At 40.0% G+C, this 19,095-nt stretch overlaps 1 protein-coding gene across 11 annotated transcripts in view; it reads left to right on the top strand.

Moving 5' to 3' along the window:
• The window catches only part of CCNY (cyclin Y), a 335,524-nt gene that overhangs the window by 226,027 nt on the left and 90,402 nt on the right, over positions 1–19,095 (top strand). Inside the window, exon 1 of one of the 11 annotated variants that reach the window (XM_025478433.3) lies at positions 1,203–1,358. The exons of the other annotated variants lie outside the window; for them this stretch is intronic. The gene's annotated coding sequence lies outside the window, so the exon portion shown is untranslated. Of the gene's footprint in view, positions 1–1,202; positions 1,359–19,095 lie in introns of those variants that run through there. 11 annotated transcript variants of the gene reach the window in all.

The following is a 19,095-nucleotide window of genomic DNA, read 5'->3' as shown; positions in this document are numbered from 1 at the left end:
CTAGATAGACAGAATTCAGCCCTGGGAGGCTGTGCCCCTTAGTGCCTTTAGTTTCTGCTGGCAGATGATGTACCTTGCTAGAAATAAGTAGTAATGAGATCGCAAAACAGATCTATATTCATCTTTATATTGAATCCTGCACATTTATTTTACTGTAGTCCAAATTCAGGCTTTATTTTTTAATTTAGATCTTCTAGGGAAATCATAATGCAAAAATAGAGTTGAATCTTCTCTAAAATTTTTTCACCTGTTATTTTTACTGTTTTATTTTTTCATTCCCCCCCCCCCTTTTTTTGATGGGGGTAGATCGAAAACAGGACATGGTGTGTGTGTGTGTGTGTGTGTGTATGTTCTTCATTTAAAAAACAATTGGAAGTTGTACCTTCTCTACAAGATAAAAGTAATGTGTAGTGTTTTCTAATAGGGTAGTTTCTGTACGCTTACCCTGGACTTCCATACAGGAAGTGGGCTTTTTGGGGGGCTGTCAGTATGCTGAAGGACCCTAGCCAGCACTTCTCAGAGTTGTTGATCCTGGCGGGCTACATACCTATAACTTGCTTAGATAAAATAGCACTCTCTTCTCTCTTTTAAGGTTGAAAAGGATCGACTTTCTCCTGCTGACACAGATCATTGGAATTTTCTTTCCTGATTTTATTAATTCCAGCTTATAAGGAGTCTATAATATAATAAAGATTTTGAACTGTAGATATTAATTATGGAAGAGGAATTCTCATTAATTACTCATGCATTTTTTCCTCATTCAGCAAATTTGTGGAATGCTTATTCTGTGTTAGGTGCTCGAGGCATCAGTGATTGTGATTCCACAGTGAACAAGACAGAATGTCCCTTCCCTCAGAGATGCCATTGTAGTAAGCAGGGAGGGGTGAAGGCAGATGATGTACAAAGTCCCATAATCTTATCTTCCCTGTCTCTTGTCTCAGCTGTCTAGAATGCCGGGGCCATGCGGGGGAGTGGGGCCAAAAAAGCCAATCCTAAAGTCTGTGTGCTGAAATTTTAAATCTAGGTTCCCCAAGCCTGGCTGTGTGTCTTACTCACAAGGGGTTTCCACTTTCATGGAATCAGTGCCCTGGGTGTGAGGGGGTACCACTTCCCTGGGCTCTTTCCCTAGATGGGCCCCTCATGCTGCTTCTGTGCATTCAGTCCTAAACAAGCAAAATAGCTTTCTTTCTCAGTCCTTAGTCGATTAAAGGCAGAAAATGGAAAGGCAAGAGTGCTGACCCACACACAGGGAGGGAGAAGACAGAAAAGTCAAACCTGAGAAGCAGAAACTCCTTCAAATGCCTGAGGACCTCAAGGCGGAGCCACAGAAGAGAACAAACTCTATTTAGCACACACAGGCAAGTCCATCATATTTTGTAAACAAGTTTTATTTTGTAAAAGTTTTGATTTAGGAGAGAGTAAAATTAGATGGGATTTGCTCAGATGGAGTTCCTTAGTTGACTCCAAACACATTGTGAGGGAGAGCTGAGAGAGGTTTCCTTGGGCTTAGAGGTCTTAGCAGAGAGGGCCATGGAATCTCCTCCAGAGGTGGGAAGGAATGCAGTGGACGGTGTCTTCTGAGGCATCAGGACACTGAGCAAGGCAGGTCCCCATTGTCTAGAATTTGTGGGAAGGCCTATGGTAGAAGAGTCAGTGTTTTGTTGGAGTGACTCCCAGTCTAATAGAGGGGCTAGGAGATTGGTGCTGTGCCCTTTCTGGCTCCTACCCCAGCTCAACCCATCCTGCTGTTATGACTGGCCTGGAAGCCGAGGATGAGGGAATTACTCATCAGTAATTGCTCATCAATATAGCAGGGAATTACTATACTCATTACTTAATCAGACATGTACTGGGTGAGCATCTACTTACAGTTCACATTGTATTGCAGATTGTAGCAGGGAGATTTCACACCAGGTCTAATAAGTGTAGTTAATTGCTCTCCCAGTTCCTGGCTGATCAGAAAAAATTAAAAAAAAGATTACTAGCTGAGCTGAATACATTGATACAGCATGAAACAACATCTGACAGACAGCTTGCAAATGAATACACAAAAGCTCTAAAGACTTTTGCCCCAGTGGCCTTTGGTCCACTGTTGTATGGTTGTGGAACAATAGGGGACATTAATATAGAATATTTGGATGTCAGAGGTGGCTTCATGGGTCCGAGGTAGCATGGTGTTATGGAAAAGAATGACCTTTGTCTTCAGTCAGATCTCCCTATTCCCCCAGGCCTAGAATCTGCCCGCTACTTGTAGCTGTGTGAACTTGGGGGATTTTCTTTAACTTCTCTAAACCTCATTAAAAAAAAAAAAATATGGTGAGGATAATTTTTAACAACTTTCAGGGTTATGGTAGAGAATTGGTTTCCTGGAGGTGAAATGCCTTGGTATGGTGCCTGGAATACTTAGCAGGCACTGCCTACTAAGCTATTACTATAAATATGAAGAGGAAAAGGAGAATACTTGTAGCAGAAGCTCAGAGGAAATAATCGATGTGAAATATGTTTGTGGAACATATTTATTTTATCTGCTCCATTACTTGAAGTTTTCTTTTTCTTTTCTTTTCTTTTTTTTTTTTTTACTTGAAGTTTTCTAAAGTCTCATGAATATGACATCGCAGTAATATGACATGGTATAGTATTGTAAGACTCCTTACTCAGTTACTGCCTCATTTTAGCAGGTGAGGTTCAGTTGGCTTATTTGTTATGTAATCATTTATTGAGTATACATGATAGAGAAGGCTCTGTGCTAAGCACCATATGGTGTATTATGAGAGGGAGCTCATGTGTGGAGGGTGGGCTCAGACATCCAGGTACCATAAACTACAGAAGGAATATAGGGGGTGGGGAGCAGGATAGCGCTGACTGTGGATTGAGTAGACTGAAGCACTGACTCAGGAGGACATGGATGCTCCTGAAGCCTTCTGGTTATGGAGACAAAGGGAGAAGATATGAAGGATGATACTTTTTTAGATTCTGTTCTTGAGGTTTGGTTGATGGTTGACAGTCAAGAAGAACTTTCTTTAGGACCATCCTTTGTTGATAAGAATTTGATCCAAAGATCTCTTGCTGCCCTGTTTCTTGTGCTGTATATTCTGTGGAGAGTATGGGCTTTCAGTGGTTTGTGTTTGAAAGTAGAAAATATGTCTAATTTATTACTTGGATATCTCAACATCACTAACTTTATTTGCCTCAGTGTTATTCAATGTAGCCTCCTTCTAAAATGTGGGAATAAATTTTGTTGTGGACTGAATTTTCTTATGCTTTTTTGTTTTTAGCCCCCGCACACTCTACTCCCCTACACACTCTCACTTTACACACAACTAAGTTGCTGTACACGCACTGTAAGTTGCTCTACAGTGTATCCCCCTGCCCCAACCCCTATTTAAGGCACTTGCTTGAACGATGGTCAGACTCTAAGGAATGTGGAGTACTGGAGTTTAACTAACTCTAAAAAACAAGTCATTACAACTTAGCCATAAGCCTCCAAAAGTAGATTGGATAGGAATTTTTATGATGGCTTACTAGTATTACCATAAAGTAAAACTGCTATTTTTACTAAAATAACAATATCACCCTTTTATATCCAAAGAAACAGTATTTTCCAAGTGGTCATGTTAAGTGGAGCTTTTGGTATGCCTCCTTTGGAATAGCGTTTGTCCTACTCTACCAGCAACAGAAGGATCTTGGTCTCGTGACTGGGTGGTTTCTCCTTTGCTTTTCCCCCCATATTTCCACACCTTAAGATCTGCATTTAGCTTCTCTTCATCCCTACCTTGCTCCTTTGCTTTTGTAATTGGGGCTTTCTAAGAATCCCTGAAAACCATGAGGTGCTGAAACTGGGAACCAAGGTGAGCCTCATTCCTAACCTAACAGGACACAGATTAGCTTTCAGAAATGCAGAGGGTAAGGTCCCTTTCTGCCATAACTTCTGTTGCATGCTGCATTTGGCACACTTATATCAGCTGCTCTTTATGGCAGCTCCTCAGGGTGTACGTGTGTGGGGGGGTCTTTTTGGAATAGAGAGATGGTGATGGATGGAAAAGTCACCTCCCAGCCCAGGTCAGAAGTACCAGCCATTCCCCTTACATCAGCAACTTAGCAGTGTTTTGTGTGCTTTTGTCAGGAGGACCTTTTTACCAGGTATTGTTCACTGCTTTGCTGAGGAGAAGGCAGAAGAAGAGAAGAAGTAGTATTTTTGGCATTCCTTGGGATTGTTTTGTGTAATCAGCAATACTATGCCTCAATTAGGGATATTTGGGGAATTGGGTACAAAAAAAGCCAATTCTGCTGGTAAGGTGGGGGGATTTCTGTACTTTGAATGCAGTTTGTTTTTTAGCAGATGGAGGCTCTTGATCTTCATGACTTCTAAGTGACTTCTTTTACTAGAGGAATTCAAGCTAGGATTTTGCATTATGGAATCTTATAGAAGGAAGAACCAATGATTTTTTGATAAGAGGATTCTAAAGAGACATGAGCTAGTGGAGGGTAATAAATAATGAAACCATGGCATCATCAAGTTTAGAAAAGAAGAATCATTAAAACTAAGAGATTACAATTTGAAACAAATGACATCATTTATAAGACCTAGGGAAGTATGTCAAACAGAACTTTTAACAAGATTTATTAAAATAGTTAAAAAAAAACTGATTAAATTTGGTAGTACATCCTTGGAGTGAAAAAGGCAAGAACAAAACAAAACAAAACCCCCAAACTCTCCTTTAGGAATTTATGCATATAAGCAAATGATAAACATTTTCACAGCTTAAAATTTCTACCATCATTTGCTGTAAAATAAGCAATTGTAAGCCTAATTTGGGCAGTAAATTCATGCTGTTGACTTCTTGTGCAGTCATTGACAAACTGCATCATGGAAGGTTGGGAGTTATCCACTAGCCATCATTGAAGGCTTCAAAGTCAATGGTAGGCAGAGGAGGTTCAGAAAACTGCTGCCTAGGCTGAGTGTGCCTCTATTATGCTGGATGGTAACAGGTTATCTTGTTTAAACTAGAGGAAATGGAGTTGGGAAATGGGGGAACTGAGCAGTTGAAGGCATTTAGCATGGCTGTTAGTGTTTGGGCTTTAACTGGGACTATTATTTTCCCACAGGTAGGTTAAACCCAGTAGATGTGCTGCTGGGTCTTCCCTCCTCCTTCCCTTCTCCATGCCTAATCTCTGTGCATGGATCCATTACCAAATTATTGGGTCCCTCTGTAATATCTCCCAAATCCATCCACTTCTCTTAACCACCTTCCTTCCCACATGAATTATGGCCACAGCCTCTTTTCTTGTATCCTGTCCTCCAGTCTGGTCTTCCTTAGTTCATTTTTTTCCGTTGTGCAGCCATGGTCATTTTTTGTAAGTGTGTGATTTGATCATGTCACATCACTCCTTCAGTAGCTTCCTGGTGTCCTGCAGTAAAATCCTAACTATTCCAAGAACTCTTTCTCACCCACTTCGTCCTTTACTCTTTAAATATTTTAAGTGTGTCTTAAAGGTGTGCTTTTTAAAAACAAATCGAAACAAAACAAAAAACTTTGTGTCTTTGATACACAAGTTTTTCTACATTTAATACCCTTATTCTTGTTCCATGTAGGGTAACTAACTGCCTTCTTGGAAGCCTCAGCAGTCTTATTGGTTCTCCCCTAGCACTTGCCCCTAGCAAAACACTGAGCTCACTCTATCTGCCTTCCACTCTAGTGGGCCACAGGGTTATTCACCAGTGTATTTCTTACACACAGTGCCTACATCAAATTGATTCTCAATAAACAATTGCTGATTATTGAATTAAGTAATGATAAGGGAGTTAAATGTCTCTTTCCTGGCTTTCAGAGTGTCATTTTGGACATTTTTTAATTGTCTACAGTAGCAGATTTGATCAATGTTGCCCATATGTAAAAGACTAATTATTTGCCTGGTGTTAAAATATAAGTGATCCCAGTGGTATTTTTCCTCTTTCAGTGATAGTGCTAAATCATGCCTCTCATGAGAGGGCGGTTGCTAGGAGATTCTTTCTCTTTGAATTAATCTACATTTGAGTTAATGGTTGGTCCTTCCAAATTTTTCTTTTCTTTCTTTCAGTTCTTCAGAAGATCTGTTTCACCTGATCATTATTTTATGTTACTTCCAATATTCAGTTAATTATTGTTGAACATTTGGACTTGGAACACGTGGTCCTTATCCTAAGATGGTACTGATTCCGTGCGACCCCTACATGAGTCCATGAATACCGTTGGCTTTCACCTCCATTGCCTCTGATCATCACAGGACCCAGTGAAGCTGTCAGTTATCATCTGTATTTCATGGAGACTTGGAGAAGTCACATGGCTAAGTGGCTAAGCAGAAACCAGAATTTAGTCTTTTAGCTTTCAATTGCATCTTTCTTTAATCTTGTTGTCTGCTGGACTTTAAACACTGCAGTATATATTTAACAATCTGATGCCAGGAAAGACTAAGTATTGTTTAATAAATTTATCTGATGCATGATTTTTCTGGTTCTCCTTTTTTTTGAATTTAAACTTGTCCCTTCACCTTCAAATTTTTTCCAATGAATATCTTTCTAAACACAGATACCAGCAGCCAAATTTGTGTTTTTGAACACCATCAGTGGCTTGTCCTTCTTTCTTCACAGGAAAAATGCAGCTTCTTCCTCTGGCATTCATTTTTTTTTTTTTTTTCCTCTGGCATTCATAGTCTTCTGCAGTTCGGCCTGAATCCATCTTTCTTGCTTTTCTTTCCTTTGGTTTTTCTTTCTCAACTCTCCAGGCTTTCCATGTATGTCTCCTGGCTATCCCCTAATAAGTTTTTTTCTGTCCAGTGTGTGCCTTGGCCCATCTTCTTCGTTCTGGCTGAAATGCATCCCTCTTTGAGCAGCCTTCTCCGAATAAAATTCTGTCAGGTCCACTGAAATCTCATTTGTTCTAGGGAGTCCTCTCTGTTCTATCAGATGGGAAGATGGGAACATGCTTGGAGCACTTCCCATCAGCATTACTCATATGATCCTTTTTGCATTCTGAATTGCTTAAGGATTTGTGGAACTAAGTATATGTGTGTATATGTGTTGGAGGATAGAAGCTCCTTCATGGGGGGGGGGACTATTCTGGAATATCTTTATATTAATACATACATCTGATTCATTACCTTGGTGGCATCTAAAAGATATCTGAACTCATCATTGACCTTTTATACAGTCAGCACACTTTTGGGGTATTATGCATTCAGACCAACAGCTATGGAGATAGAAGAAAAACATCGCTAGAACACAGGCATATAACAAGTTTGGTTGGTGTGGAGAAGGACAAGTGAGCAAGCCTAGATGAGTCAAGAAATCTCCCAGGGACCATGAGCCTTGGCCAGATGTGAGGTGGGGGCAGGAATGGACAGGTGGGCTGACCTAGAGAGGGTTTTTTCCTGGTAGAGGGGTTGGTCTGGTCAAGCCCCTGAAAACAAAGGATATTAGGTTATGTGTGTGGGGAAAACAAAGTATAGCGGTATAAAGCAAAGAAAAGTGGGAAACCAGGCCAGCCAGTTGTATGGCACTGGCCAGGTATACAGAGGAGTGATGACCCAACATGTAAGTCAGTGAGAGCTTATTCCTGTTTTCTAAGTGGAGGGTTATATGCAAATAACAGTACTGTGTTGAACAAAATATTCTTGGATGTGTTAGTTTGTACCTGCACTTCCACGAAATCTAATATGGAAGTGAGCATGTAGTAGCACTGTTTTTAGTGCTCTTAGTGCCCCCACTCCCTCCCCCTCCCATTAATGATTAGCTTAACCTGTTTTATGTTCTTCCTTGCCTGACCTCTAGTGGATGTAGTAGTAATCAGCGAAATGCCCAAAGGAGAGTAATGTTAGGATGAAGCTAGTAAAGTACCCTGGAAAAGCCACTGCCCAAATTTAAGTTTTTAAGTGGAAGAGATTAGTTTGTAATATGAACATGACCAGAGTGATAATATTTAAACTTTCAAACACTTGGGTTGATAATTCTGTGAGCAGGAACCTTGTCTGATGTTTAGTGCTATATCCCCAGCTCAGATGTACCAAGGGGTCTGATACAGGATAGGTGTGATGCCAAATAAGGATGTGTATGCATGTGAATAATTGTATGCGACTCTGAGTGTGTGTGTGTGTGTGTGCACACACAGAACATCTATACATATATATTTATTTTAGTTCTTTTTATAAAATATTACAATTTTATGTATAAGATCTTATAATTTTCTGTTAAATTTAATGATAATTTTTTTGTAACTTAGTAAATTGAACCTTTTTAATATTATCGTTACACTGTTTATTGCTCTAGGCCACAGTGTTTCTCAGTGAATGCCCTGTTGGCATTGTGTGGCATAGTTCCTCATTGTGTGGGACTGTGGTAATAGACAAGTAGCTGCTGTTTATCATTGTGACAGCCAAAATTGTCCCCATACATTTCTCAACACCCTAGGGTAAAGGAGATGGTGCTGTTCCTCTAGTTGAAAGGTATTCTAAGGTAAACTATTACTATTACTATTACTAAGGTAATCGAATGAAAATAATTCCTATATCTTAATTTTTATGTAATGCCAATAGACTTGTAAAGCTCTTTGTATTTTCTAAGTTGAGGATTATATGCAAATAACAACAGTTCTGTTTCTTTCCAATCCAGTAAATTCTCTTTATGTTGTTTTTTTTCTTATCCCATTCCATACAATGTTGAAGGTAGGTAGATTCCAGCTTTATTCCTGACCTAAGGAGAATGTACCTGATGTTTCACCATTTAAGTATGAGGATTGCTGTAGGTTTTGGGCACATAGCCTTTATTAAGATGCCTTTTATCAGATTAAAGGGATTTGCTATGAGTCTTTTTTATCTTCAAGGGTTATGGAGTGCAGAGCCACTATTAGTTGGATTTTTTCATTCTATACATTCTTAATTCTTTATCTCTCAGTGCTTCATTCTAAGTGATTTCCTAAGATATGTTTTTCAGGGTATGAGTTCTGTGCTCAGATGAGTCTAATCTGCTATTTAACCCATCTATTCAATTTCAGATTTCAAGGACTGTGTTTTTAATTTCTAGAATATATGTGTTCACATGTATAATACATTCATTATGTATATATGAACATACATACGGACTTGAGTTTTTTCCAAAATGTTCTTTCTTCTCTTATGTTTTTATTTCTTTATGTGTTTACTTAATATATATAATTGTGCACATATTTATTTTATGATGTCTATCCAATTGTTCTCTTATCCCAAGTTCTTGAAAGCCTAATCTTGCTGTTTGTCATGTCTTCTGACTCTTGCTTGTAATGGGTTGTTTCCTTCTATGTCTTGCCACTTTGGATGGTGAGCCTATCTTTAGAGGACAGTCTGGTGCAGCTCTGGGAGGCAGGCTTCTTCAGAGCAGTTTACAGTGAATTCTGTCAGGGATTCAGGTATATCACTGACATGCGACCAGTTTGGTATAAATGTGTCTAGGGATTTCCTGAACTATATTTGTAGAGTAGAACTCAAAAACCACATTGGAGACACACCAATGATTACCAGTTAGTGGGGGATTGGGATCCTTTTCCTTTCTTATCCTGGACTCCTTTTTCATCTGCGTTCATTTTTTTTTTCCACTTTAGTTTTTGTTGAGACCATAGCCCATATATGTAAAAGCAGCAATTCCAACTTCTGTCCACTCTAAGGGCTTATATCTAACCTGTAGGATATTAAAGTAAGGTGACTTCCAACCAAAGCACTTTTTTTTTTTTAGTTTTTTTTTTTTTTTTCAATTTTCACTTATTTATGATAGAGAGAGAGAGAGAGGCAGAGACACAGGCAGAGGGATAAGCAGGCTCCATGCACCGGGATGCCCGATGTGGGATTCGATCCCGGGTCTCCAGGATCGCGCCCTGGGCCAAAGGCAGGCGCCAAACCGCTGCGCCACCCAGGGATCCCCAACCAAAGCACTTTTAAGTAAAGGAGGTTAGATTAGTAATTCTGCCAGGATGATAGATGAGACCTCAGACCCAGCTCTTACTGCTGGATAGCCCATCCTTGCTGGAAGACCTCAGTTTTCTCTCTAGTTAGGGCTTCAGGTCATTTCCTTGACTTCTTGACACACTCTCATAGGCATTTACAAGGATGTCTTATATTTTATCTCACATTCCTGAGTGCTTGCAGTGCGGGAGCTTTTAGTTTATCCAAGCTGCCATATTGGCACAAGATCTGTCTGTAGTCTCAACATTAGGATCTCTCTGTCTCCTTTGGTTCATCCTAAAATAGAACATTAGTGGGCAGCCCCGGGTTTAGTGCCACCTTCAGTCCAGGGTATGATCCTGGAGTCCCAGGATCAAGTCCCACGTTGGGCTTCCTGCGTGGAGCCTGTTTCTCCCTCTGCCTGTGTCTCTGCCTCTCTCTCTCTCTCTCTCTCTCTCTCTGTCTCTCATGAATAAATAAATTTTAAAAATCTTTAAAAAATAGAATATTAGACAGAGACAGTGGAGAGGCTAGAGAAGGGTTTAGGGAAGGAGGGAAGGAGTGGGGGAAAGAGGAAAAGAGTGAGTGGAAGAGAGTGAGAGACAGGTTGGAAAGAGGTAGATGGATAGATAGGTTGATGGAGGGAAGGAGAGGTTGGAAAGAGGTAGATGGATAGATAGGTTGATGGAGGGAAGGAGAGGATGCAAATGAGAGAGACGTGTGTGTGCAGAGAGATGCAGACACAGACTCAGACCTAGAGACCCAGCATACATAGATGTGTGGACCCAGATATCAGTGCTCACAAAGCCACATGCATGGACTACCCTTGGGGATGCAGGCAGCTAAAAGTAGAGTGAAAATAGAATCACCAAATCTAAGTGTGTGAGAATAATTGCAAGAATAAACTCCAAATTAGAAGAATAAATTCAAAATCAGTGGGATTAGAAAACGGCTTTAAAATTAACTGGAAGTTTGGTACCAGCAGCCTGCTGCCGCAGCAGCAGTGATTATTATAAATTGGTCTTCAACTGCTGGGATAAGGCCTGCCTGGTGGCAACACATAGAGCAAACCAGTGGAGGGGAGTGGTGGAGGAGTGGGAAGGATGGTCTCGATTTTGGTCTCATTGGGCTAATGAAAATGGGGGAATAATTACTGATTTTTAGGCAGTAGGACCATGGTAATTTAAAAAAAAAAAAAAAAAAAGGAAACCAAACTGATTTAAAATTAACAGACTTTGTTTTCGTCATTGCCTTGAAGATCATAGCCAGATATAGAAATGTGTCTACCTAAAGGTGAAATTAAAAGTTTGAGATTTTGATCGTGTCAGATATTTGTCTAAAAACAAGAAACAGTGATCAACCTGCAGCTGGCAGTGCAGAGAAAAGAGGTAGAAGGTGGAAGTTTCTGTCTGTTTTGTGCAAATGTCTTTTGTGTCTCCTCTTCTATCTATATTAGACCCATTACGTTATAGGCCTTGATGCACTTTTCTGTTTTTCTAGCTTTCCAGACCATATTCCTGCTTATCCGTGGCATTATTTTATAACACTGTTGCTGGTTTAAAAAGCCAAGATGAGCAATTGTGGATCCCTGATACTGTGACATCTGTGGAAAGAACAGAAGAAAATTAGGTTACATGACATTGGAGAATATTGCTGAATCAAACTGGTTGGCAGGCATGCTGTTTGATTCTTTTCAGTTTTGAATAAAAGGATCCCGTCATAACCTGTACTCAGCTCAAATGGGACTCAAAGCCGTGTGACTGAATATCTTTGTAATTAACCTGAAGGTGGGGCAGGAGAATCTTAGAATGTCTGTTCTGTTAATATTTTAATTTGACTTATGTCTTAATATCATCATGATCATTATGATAAAGAAGCAGTTAATAGTTGAAAACTCTGTTTCCCAAGATTTAGGCTGAAGTCAATGCTAGGGATTCCATAACATTTCTTAAAACTGCCTTTTCTCTCTAAAGAATCACTCCATTAGAGGCTACTTCATCTTGTCATTATGGATTATCTTATCCTTTTTTATAAGAGGTAGGAGAATCTGTATTAGGAATTTGAAACACTGAAGTTATAAACATCCGTTTCCAACCAGGACTCCTTAGAGAACAGATATTGTATAATGATGGTTTAGCATCATTTTTAGTGTCTTTAAATTTAATATACATCTTTGGAGAGTTTTGTGTCTTTAGCACTGAGTTAGATGCTATGGAATAAAGTTTTTTAATACCCTAAAATTTTAGTAGCCATTCTATATGGGGTATCTATTTGACAGAAATTATACTTATTGCTTTATTTATTTATTTATTTTTAAAAGATTATTTACTTATTCATGAGGGAGAGAGAGAGAGAGGCAGGCAGAGACACAGGCAGAGGGAGAAGCAGGCTCCATGCAGGGAGCCTGACATGGGACTCGATCCCGGGACTCCAGGATCACGCCCTGGGCCCAAGGCAGGCGCTAAACTGCTGAGCCACCCAGGGATCCCCTACTCATTGCTTTATATGAATAACTTTTTTTAAAAAAAGATTTTATTTATTTATTCATGAGAGACAAAGAGAGGCAGAGACACAGGCAGAGGGAGAAGCAGGCTTCCCACTGAGAGCCCGATGTGGGACTTGATCCAGGGACCCCGGGGTCACACCCTGGGCCGAAGACAGATGCTCGCTCAGCCACTGAGCCACCTGGGCGTCCCTATATGAATATCTTTTAATCTTCGTGGCAGTCCTCTAAGTTAGGAGTTTTTTGCCCACTTTGTAGAAGAAAATGAAACCTAGAATAGTATAGCAATTTGCCCAAGGCCATAGAGTTAGCAGAGGTATATGCAAATCTAGATCTTTTACATTATAAAAGATGTTTTTCTGCTTCACAATTTGAGCCTCTCTTTGGGGGAATGAATGACTCCTAGAATCCAGGATAGTTGACTTCTAGCTTTCTTAATGTGGGTTATAGAATTTGTAGTATTCTTAATGGCTTTTTATTCTTTTTGTTTTCTCCACTGGTACTTCACACCTTAAAATTAGAAGGATGATCTAGTGCAGAAACTTGATCTATTTTGTTCCCTTCTGTATCTTGTATCCTCAATATGTAGAACTCAGCAGTACCTGAATTCCACTTAGAAGATGCTCACTTTAGTTGAATGAATGAATGAAAACCATGGCAGGTTGGACTGGCCTTGATAAACACCCACAATATTCATTCATTCTTTCTTTCCCTCGACCTCTACTCCTTACCTTGCTCAAGAGCACAGGTCTTCCCTCTCTGCCTCCCTCCTTCTCTCTAAATCAATCAATCAATCAATCTTTATTTTTGTTCAAATATTTTACTTATTTATTCATGAGAGACACAGAGAGAGAGGCAGAGACATAGGCAGAGGGAGAAGCAGGCTTCATGCAAGAAACCTGATGTGGGACTCGATCTGGGGACTTCAGGATCACACACACTGAGCCAAAGGCAGACACTTAACCACTGAACCACCCAGGGGTCCCTCAATCAAAATTTAAAAAGACAAAAAAAAGAAAAAAAAAAGAAAGAAAAATATCACCGAGCCGAACTGAAATCACTACACTCTTCCAAATGTGTTCCAACTCACTGTTCACATTTGGGGTATCATTTTTCCTGACTTTCTGCAATATGGGGATTTTTTTTCTTTATGGCTAAAGGAGCAATTTTGTCATGTTTGACTTCATAGTGTAATTTTGAGTGATATGGCAGGTTTACTTTCCTTGGCTTATGAGAATGCTGCCTTTTCCCATTTTTTGTTCCTGAACAGTTGGTGTTCCCTTGCCAAAGTGCATATTGTAATTGCCGTATTTCTCGTCAAGACCTGGAGTTGCTCTTTTAAACCTGTATGTAAGAAACACTGGGCAGTTCCTTGTACCTTTGTATTCTGCTGTTGTACATATTTAAATCAGTGCTGGTAAACTGGGTCCTGTGGTTGGCCCACCTTCACATTAACAGGTAAGAGAAATCTGGCCTTCAGACTTGTCCCATGCAAAGTTAGCCCACTGGCCTACACCTGGCAAAAGTTTTATTATTCTCCATGCTATGGTTATGGAATGTGGATCTGGGTTAGGATTGGAAGAAATGCAAATCAGCATGTCGTTAAATACTTTTTTCTGAGTAATGCACTGGCAGCTTGTGCAAGTGTTGAGAAGGTAGTAACATCTGGCCGTGCTTGCAGATAAAAATGAGCTGATTCTCTCTGTTTTTCTTAGCAGTGCTATATGTACTCTTGCATCTAGAAGCAGAGATTTCCTTGATTTTTCTTTGTGTAGAAACTTCCTAGTTATCTCATCCAAGATCTAGGTCCTAAAATTTTAATTCCAGGGAGAACTTAAAGATTGTGTGAACCCAGCTTTCAAGGCTTCTGGATTTTCCTCTGTGCCAGCTTTTGCCTCCTTAAAGACTTAAGTCCTTGTAGGGCAATCAGGATCTGAGGCAAGGTCTGGCCTAGGTAAGAGTAGTAAGGAAAACTCTGGTCTCCAGATTTCAGGTGGAGACCAGAGTTTTGGTTAAAGTTCTATGATTACACAGCCAGACCCTCAACCTCTGTCAGCTTCACTTGCCTTATCTGCAAGTATCATGTCAATTCCTGATCGTGAAGATTCTTCTGAACTCTACATGACTTCCTCTGTGTCTCTGAACTGGGTAGGGATGATAATTGACCTGCCACTCATGCAAGAAACCACCTCTGACATAAGTGAGTGTTAATATTCAGACCTGGAATTATGACTTGGCCATAAAGGAAACATGATAATCTCTTCCTGTATCAGACTTGGTAGGGATGGTATGAAACATGATTCCTGCTCCTTGGGCTCTGCGTGGAAGGAGAAGCAGTCATCCTCCCCTGTGGCCCTGTTCTGTTTAAACCAGGAAATGTCGTGTACATGCATAGTGGCTGCTGGCAGGACGAAGGCACCTCCACTCAGGAGTCCCTCACAGCATGGTGTCTTTTATCATGAGTTCCTACAGCACGTGGCCAGAGCTTGTGGGGAGACACATCTTGGTGGCTGTGTGCCCCTGACTTGTGGGGAGGGGATGCGATAGCCACATCCAAGAGACCGCAGTGCATCTCCTGGAAACACCAGCGCCTGCTGGGGAAATAACAGCCCACCTACTTAGAGGATCATGAAGGCCTAAATCATTTTTCACAAGTAGTTTTAAAACACAGATGTTTGAAATTTCATAAGTTAACAGAAAATATGCTCAATGCAGGAAATGTAGAAAACATGGAAAAGAAAAAAGTCTCCCTTGCATTATTCAAAGGTAACCAAATATTAGTGTATATATGCTATATCTATGCATAGTCCCTCCAAAAATATCACCTGCTTTCTGCACCTAATGACATATGGTACTGCTATTTCCTTGTGAATCAAATATTCTTCACGTTTTTTGTTTTTAAATTATGTATAGTTGACATGTTACATTAGTTTCAGGTGTACAATGTAGTGATTCAACGATTCTATACATTATGCTGTGCTCACCATGATTAGTGCAGTTCACATGATTATTTTATGGTGGCATAGCATTCCAGTATCTAGGCACACTATTATTTACTATAACAAATGCCCTATTATTGGCAGCCCTTTCAGAATCTGAATGTCTCCATTCTTAGCCGTTTCTAGGGTTTGTGACCATTTTAGCATAGAATCTTATCTCCAGGGATTGTCCTCCAGATCTTTTTTTTTTAATTTAAATTCAAGTGATTAATAGATACTGCATATTCGTTTCAGAGATGAGTTCAGTGATTCATCAGTCTTATATAATATTCAGTGCTCTTAACATCGTGTGTCCTCCTTTTTTTTTTTTTTTTAAAGATTTTATTTATTTATTCATGAGAGACACAGAAAGAGAGAGAGGCAGAGACACAGGCAGAGGGAGAAGCAGGCTCCCTGTGGTGAGCCCAATGTGGGACTCAATCCCAGGACCCCGGGATCACAACCTGAGCCAAAGGCAGATAGATGCTCAACTACTGAGCCACCCAGGTGCCCATAATGTGTCCTCCTTAAGGTCCATCACTCAGTTACCCCATCCCTCCACCCCTCTCTCCCCTCCAGCAGCCCATTTGTTTCCTATGATTAAGAGTCTCTGATAGTTTGTCTACCTCTCTGATTCCATCTTGTTTTATTTTTTTCTATCTTCCCCTATGGTCCTCTGTTTTGTTTCTTAAATTCCACATTTGCTTAAGATTCTATGATATTGTCTTTCTCTAATTGATTTATTTCACTCAGCATAATACCCTCTAGGTCCATCCATGTCATTGCAAATGATAAGATTTCAATTTTTTGATGGCTGAGTAGTATTCCATTTATTCCATTTTGTATCTATATACAGATATGTATACCACCTCTTCTTTGTCCATTCATCTGTTGATGGACATCTGGATTCTTTCCACAGTTTGGCTATTGTGGACATTGCTGCTATGAACATTACAGTGCAGGTGCTCCTTCAGATCACTACATTTGTATCTTTGGGGTAAATAACTAGTAGTGCCATTGCTGTGTCATAGGGTAGCTCTATTTTCAACTTTTTTTGAGGAACCTCCACTGTTTTCCCCAGTGGCTACACCAGTTTGCATTCCCACCAACAGTGTAAGAGGGTTCCTCTTTCTCTGCATCCTCACCAGCATCTGTGGTTTCCTGTCTTGTTAATTTTAGCCATTCTGACTGGTGGCAGGTAATATGTTACTGTAGTTTTGATTTGTATTTCCCTGATGTTGAGTGATGTTGAGCATTTTTTTCATGTATCTGTTGGCCGTGTGTAGGTCTTCTTCTTTCAGGACATTCTTAAACTTAAAAGCAGTAGGATCTCAATTCCCTAAGAAGTGGCAGTCTTGTGTTATCTTGGCTCCACTATTGGCTTGAAGCAGAAAATCTTTACACTTTTTGCTTGTGGTATTTTACAAACCCCTAATGATAATTTTGATAATAAACTGAGTCCAAGAAAACTGCTCTGCATAAGGGGGCCTGCCTATGTATTTTTCAAATGTCTAGATTAAAATCTCACTAGACAGTCTTCCACCCATCCCACTCCCTCAAAGAAACCCCCCAAAACTGGTCCAAAATGGAGATTAAGGGAACAAACCAAGAAATCGCAGTGCTGACACTGTCCAAGGCTAGGGGATTGAGTTTGTTGCTCTCCCACCAACATGGAATACCGCAGGCACCTTGTTTTTACAGTCAGTACTTCTGTGGGGAATTAAGGTTTTGGAAATTAACAGCATCCTTCATGGTTGGGACTACATATATGCCCTCAGTTTTCATATGCTGGAGTTCTCAAAAAAAAAAATTGGATAGCACATTGGTTGTTTGACCTTTTTGTAACAAAATCCTACTTGAGCAGGAAACCCCCTCACTAAGGACTCATTTTCACCAGATTTATGGCCTCATTTTATCTAGTTCAAATTGAAGCAAGTCTGAGAAGTTGTCTTTTTTCCTTTTCCTCTTCCATAGCCTTTAGGTATGAAACTGCTACACTTTAGATATAATTTTAATAGCTGTCACAGGAGGAGGACCAGATAATTGAAACAGCATTACAGATTCAGTATGCATTAATTAGGAACCCAGTGTAAGGTCAGGAGCTATATAGTCCAGTAAGCCATTGGTTGATGTAGGGAAGATGCCTCACTTCAAAGGATTGCTGAGGGGAGACTTTTTACACTTTTTGCTTGTGGTATTTTACAAACCCCTAATGATAATTTTGATAATAAACTGAGTCCAAGAAAACTGCTCTGCATAAGGGGGCCTGCCTATGTATTTTTGAGCAGGAAATAAAATAAATGGTTTGGTGTTGCTTCCCATGTGTATATGGACATCCTTTTTCCCTTTTATTTTTGACTTGACTAGCTATGAAAACTGAGGGTAGTTGCAATCCATTTTTGTTGGTGTCTTTGCAAATTTATTGAAATAATTGTATTAATTATTAATAAATTAATTGAATAAATAAATACTAACTACTCAAAATAGTTTTCTTTTTTTATAATAAATTTATTTTTTATTGGTGTTCAATTTGCCAACATATAGAATAACACCCAGTGCTTATCCTGTCGAGTGCCCCCTCAGTGCCCGTCACCCATTCACCCCCACCCCCTGCCCTCCTCCCCTTCCACCACCCCTAGTTCGTTTCCCAGAGTTAGGAGTCTTTATGTTCTGTCTCCCTTTCTGATATTTCCTACCCATTTCCTCTCCTTTCCCTTCTATTCCCTTTCACTATTATTTATATTGCCCAAATGAATGAGAACATATAATGTTTGTCCTTCTCCGATTGACTCATTTCACTCAGCATATAATACCCTCCAGTTCCATCCACGTTGAAGCAAATGGTGGGTATTCGTGGTTTCTAATGGCTGAGGAATATTCCATTGTATACATAAACCACATCTTCTTTATCCATTCATCTTTCGATGGACACTGAGGCTCCTTCCACAGTTTGGCTATTGTGGACATTGCTGCTAGAAACATCGGGGTGCAGGTGTCCCGGCTTTTCATTGCATCTGTATCTTTGGGGTAAATCCCCAACAGTGCAATTGCTGGGTTGTAGGGCAGGTCTATTTTTAACTCTCAAAATAGTTTTCATTCTGATGCTGGAAACTGATTTGAAGACCATTCTGACTTTCTAGTCATTTTGATTTTCTCTCTCCCTTCCCAAACTTAATTCTTTTGTTTTCCCTAAATATTCTTTCCCAATGGAATCTTTTTTTTTTTTTAAGCTGGAAAAACTCTTCTATGATGGGATTCTAAATTGTTTATACTCTACTGATAAGCTTCAAGCCCTTGGAGATTGTTCTGAGGCAGGGATTACAAAACCAAATGCACATAGGGGTAGGAAGGTCTGAAAGTGAGGAGCATACCTGAGGAGTGTCAGGGAGCTGGAGGGGTGACCACTGGAGATTGGAATCCTAGGTCCCACTGGGAGGGGTCGGCAGCTGCTGCATTCCAGCCCCTTGTGACCACTGGGTGGGAGCCCAGTATTGCCAAATGATCTGATTTCTTAAGAGAAGCTGTAAATACAGACATTTTTCTTTGTGGTTTATGTTTGAAATATAAAAATCATAATATGTTGGTTCAGACTTTAAGCAAATATATGGACCAAACAAACTATATCCCTGGCCCTGGATTATGCCCACAGATGGCCAATCTGTGGCCTTT

This window comes from Canis lupus, chromosome 2, assembly GCF_003254725.2.
Source record: "Canis lupus dingo isolate Sandy chromosome 2, ASM325472v2, whole genome shotgun sequence".
In the NCBI taxonomy this organism is placed as follows: Eukaryota; Metazoa; Chordata; class Mammalia; order Carnivora; family Canidae; genus Canis; species Canis lupus.
Note: the sequence above shows the minus strand (reverse complement) of the source record. Positions and strands in the feature narration are given on the sequence as shown.